Genomic DNA, 5,110 nt, shown 5'->3' on the forward strand with positions numbered 1-5,110 from the left:
TTCTCAAATGTTTAGTCTCAGGACAGTATTCAAAAATATCGAGGACCCCAAAAAGATTTTATGAGAAATTCATTTATTGATATTTATCATGTGAGAAATTAAAAGTGAGTTATTTAAAAATATTTATCTATTTATTCATTTTTAAAATAATAGTAATTATACATTAACTAAAATATAAAATAATATATTTTATGAAAAATAACTATATTTTCTAAATAAAAAAATTAGTGCAAAGAGTGGTATTGTTTTACATTTTTCAAATCCCATTAATATCTGGCTTAATATAAGACATTTGGTCTTCTGCATTCAATCTTACAACATCATACATCATGTGACCTCTGGAAAATTCCACTGTACATTCATGAGAAAACGAGAGTGAAAAAAACAAATGAAGTCTTTGTGTTGTTATGAAAACAGTTTTATTTTCTGATTTTTTTATGTGAGGCAACCGTTGGTTGACCTCACAGATTGCAAGGACCTTGTCTGCTTACCATCCCTTATTTTTTTTTTTTTGTTTTTTTTGCACCTACAGCACCTGGTCTTCTTAGGTAGTCTCCCATCCAAGTACTAACCAGGCCCAACCCTGCTTAGCTTCTGAGATCAGATGGGATCCGGCTTGTTCAGGGTAGCATGGCCATAGATGAAAATAGTTTTAATCCTGCTGATCCCCTGAAAAGATCTTAGTGATTTCTAAGTGTCCACAGACCATATTCTGTGAACCAATACTCTAAAGAAGGTAAACGTTGGGGATATCTGGATTGGGGTACACCAGGGAAAACTGAAGGACAAACTTACTGTACCAAAAATATGAGCACTAGCTAAAAGATCCACACTGACTATTGAAACTCCACTCTCCTTCCCCAGACTTTTCAAATTGTCCTCACTCCCAAAACACTGTCAGTAAAGATAAACCCTCCAATCAGGATACTAAAACACCTTCTCTGAGAAATCTAGCCAACCTAATAGAAGAGCTCTAAAGATATTGTTTATTAGGAGTTCCTCAGTGAAACGGTATAGTCTTCACTCAATGGTGAAAGCCATAAATGGCAACACGGAGCTTCAAATGAGCTTTTTGATGTTCCTCTTAATTACCAACAGACAAGCAAACATAACAAGATATTTGAAGGAAGTTTCTATATGAACAATAATTTTTTTTTTAAAAGTATATTGGGGAAAAAATTAGAGAAAGCAGAGAATAGGCAGAAAGATAAAAACTTTTTTATGCTATCATTAATATCTTCAGAAGAAATACTGCATCTATAAAATAAGACAAGAACACACATTTACAAATATTCAGCGAACAAAATAAAAGAGCCCTATAGAAATTAAAAATATGAGAGAAATTAAAAACCCACTAGGAATATTGGCAGATAAAGCTGAAGAAACCTCCCAGGAAGTAGAAGAAAAAGACAAAGCTCTGGCAAAAATAAAAAGTTCAACTCCAAACAGCAGGTGCTCTAGAAAGAAAAAACAGAGAACATGATGGGAAAAAATCACCAGTAAAATAATTCCAGAAAATGTCCCAGCATTGAAAGATTTATATGTCCAAATTGAAAGTCACAAAGTACTCAGCATAAGAGATAAAAATAGACCCACGTTGAAACTCATCATTTTAAAATTTCAGAACTGGGGGACAAAGAAAAGATGCTAATGTTTTTGAGAAGAAAAAATTAATTATGTACAAAGCATGAAGAACCAGAATAGCACTGAACTTCTCAACAGCAACACCAGAAGCTAGAATTCAATAAGCAATGCCATCATGAAGGGAATAATTGTGAACCAAGAATTTCATATTCTAACTTTTAATTAAATATGAAGGTAATATAAAGACATTTTCAAACACAGCACTCTCAGTAAAATTTCTATCATTTCTCAGAAAGCTGCTGGAGGATGTGCTCCACAACAACAAGACAGTATGCCAAAAAGAGGAAGATATTAAACTCTAGAAACATAAGAGAGAAGGAAACCCGCAGAGTGATGGTCAGTGGAAAACCCAAGACGGAGCTGTGCAGCAGTCCTGGAGAGCGACCAGTTCAGTTTAGAGCAGGTCAGAAAATGTGAAATCTTCAACCCTATTCTTCCCTATCCGGAACAGCCCATTTATTCCTTTAATAGCAACTATCAAATTAAGATTGCTGTTTGCTTGACTATTGTTTTGCACCTTTCCGCACTTATAATATAAATTCTATAAGGGCAAAGATCATGTCTATTCCATTACTACTGTAGACCTTGGATCTAGAATAGCACCTGGCAAGTAATCAGTATTCCATCACTGATTTGGAAAATTAAAAGGTGAGTGAAAATGAGGTCAGGCCTGACAGGCCATGGTGTTAGATGAGTCACCAACACGGCTGCTAGACACTGAGAATGCTGACAGGGTTGAGGAGAGGAATAAGAGAGTAAGCCAGGTACTGAATTCTCCCATGAATGAGAAAAAGATGGGGCAGTCAGTGAATGATGCAGCAAGGAATAAGAAAAATAGCATTAACAGATGGCATATAGCTAGGATTATAATTCAGACCAGTGTGGCTTTACAGCTTGTGAGATTTCTACTCTGATACGCAGCTCCCAGAATCGTGCCTTGCATATGTAGGCACGCTAAACACTAGATGAACGGATGGGTGAAGAGAATGGTGATAGACAAAGCACCTATAAGTTCATTTACATTTTTCCCTTCTACCTTCCCTAGTGGTGGTGGTGGCAGGTGGTGGTGGTGGTGGTGGTGGTGGTGCAGGTGGTGGTTGCTGCTGTTGTTGTTGTTGTTGTTGTTGTTTTCCTGTTTGCTCTGCTCTGTTTTGGTTCGGTTTTTTGAAAATATGATCAACTTCTGATTATTCATGATAATAGAAAAGATAGATAATAGAAATAATTGAGAAAAGAAAACAATCCAGAAATAATTTCTGTTTAGTCTTGGGATTTTGTTCATGCCCTTTTAAATAAGAGATTTACCAACCTAATTATATTTTACCTTGGCAAATATTAAAATTACTTTTCATTCCCTAAACGTACACCAACAGGTGGTAGGTAAGGTAAAGTTGACATAAGGTAGATGGCAAAAAAAAGTCAAGCTAGGACACAAAACTTCAGAGCAGAAGATTTACAAGCTTCATTATCTTCGAGTGAGTGAAAAAGAATTTATTTATAACCCCAGAAAGAGTCCATTAAATTTAATAAGAAATTATGAGTCATTTCTCCTAGATGTTTTTCTATAATCTGTAAAAACATGTTATTTAGAATCTCTTTAGACTTGCCCGTTTCCTTAATAGTAGGTCCTACCTCAATCTTTGGGTGAACACATGGGATTATGAAAGAAGCCAAATTAGTTCAAGCTGTCTTGATGGGTCCTCTGGTCATCCTGACTCAAGACAATCTCCCTAGTAACACTTGCCAGTCCCTCTCCAATCAAAGTGTAAGTCAGAAGCCTCCCAGCTTTCCTAAATCAATAGGTCAGTAGGATGCAGATCCTGGGGGGCAAAGGCTAGAATGGCTCCCTCTCTTGATGGCTGTGCAGGGGCCCTCAGGAACACTTAAGTAATGCTGTAAACGAGGTACAGTGATGGAACTAAAATGATGGTTTGAACACAGACAAATTAACCAAGAGCTGAAGAACTATAGTTCCCTGGGAAAGCAGCAAGGTACATCCTCCAGGGACAGGCAGAAGAGGATCATCTCGGTTCTGAAGGCTGCTGTGAAGTCCAATGGGCAGCATGGTCATTGCTCTATTGCCCACACTGCCCCCAGGGAGCTTTCACCAATCCTTTCCCAGCACCTGTGCTAGGAACACTGACAATTTCCTCATCACCGCGCCACCAGGAGCCCGTGCATTCATGACTTTTTGTCAGAATCAGGGAAGGAAGGAAAGACCTGGCCCCATTTGGAGCCTGCTTAGGTCCAGGTACAGAGCTTGACTCCTTGGGCTTTATATTTTTATTATCCCATGATACCTGTCTAGTCAAAGAGCCTGACTATGGTATAGGCTCAGTGAAGATTTGCTAAATGTCTGATATAAACTTGAGTTGCCCTTGTGGAGTTAATTTCACCTTTTGTGGTGGTTACTTTAAATGTTTTGCACAGCAGGAATGTGCCAGAGCAGATATGAGAAGATTCCTGTCTCTCTCTGCTCCTTGGAGGTGGCATGTGGTCTGAGACACTCACGAATTCACTCACTCTCCTGCTAATGGGAGCAGAGGTGAATTTACCAGGACCAAAGCAGACAACAATGAACTCTCCAGTAGAACAAGATTTTTTGGTCCAAAGAGGCCATCTGTAGAGGATTAGGGACTCCAAAAAGTCCCTGGGACCTGAGCAGAGGTGGAAAGAGACAACAGAGAGTATGCCAGAGGACGCTTTGTCTGGATGGCATGCACACCATTCCTAATGACATTTTTAATTTGATCAAACTTTATTTTTAGATTGAAAATGAATCAGGGTGCACACCACTGTAAAGGCTGCTCCTGCTTGTGTTCCAGACCTCTAGGGGCCACAGCTGGCTCCTGCCATGCCCCTCACCTCTAAGTGTCGTTAATGGCAGAACAGCCTCTGTCACCCAGACAAGGAGCCATTCATTAATAAGAGAGAGGCTCCAGTGAAGAAAAGACGATAGAAAAAGCTATATAGCCAACCTAGCCAGATATGGAGCTAGAGAGTATAACAGATCGTTGCAGCCTGCATTTTTGCTTCTGTTTCAAGTCCCACATATAACTAAATTGTTTATTTTTTCCCAAGATGGGAAGAGGGACACAATACCTCCATATTCCTGCTTTGTTCGGTTCCTTCTTTCTTTAAGTTAACCTCTTCATCATCTGGCTTCTCTTTGACTACCCCTTTCATCATGGCCCGACCTCATCAAACAACATTAGCACATCCCAGATGCGACTGTATGATAAAAGAAGCGGGACAGTGGGAGTCCCGACTGTGACTCTGTGGAGAACCAGCATGGGGGCAAAAGTGGGAGTGGAAAGAACTCGGAGTTCAGCATCAGAAAACCTGCATCACAATCTCCCATTTACCGGCCGTGCTACCCAAGAAAATTCCCTGTACCAACTTCTCTAAGCCTCGTTCCTTTATTTATAAACTGGTGATAATAACGCCCATGAGCAGGTGACATCCT

General features: G+C 39.3%; 1 pseudogene; it reads right to left on the reverse strand.

Moving 5' to 3' along the window:
- Positions 1 to 523: 523 nt before the first annotated feature.
- LOC120586902 (uncharacterized) lies at positions 524 to 642 on the reverse strand (annotated as a pseudogene).
- Between the last annotated feature and the right edge of the window lie 4,468 nt (positions 643 to 5,110).

The sequence above is a fragment of the Pteropus medius genome, unplaced genomic scaffold, assembly GCF_902729225.1.
Source record: "Pteropus medius unplaced genomic scaffold, Ma_sr-lr_union100, whole genome shotgun sequence".
Classification (NCBI taxonomy): domain Eukaryota; kingdom Metazoa; phylum Chordata; class Mammalia; order Chiroptera; family Pteropodidae; genus Pteropus; species Pteropus medius.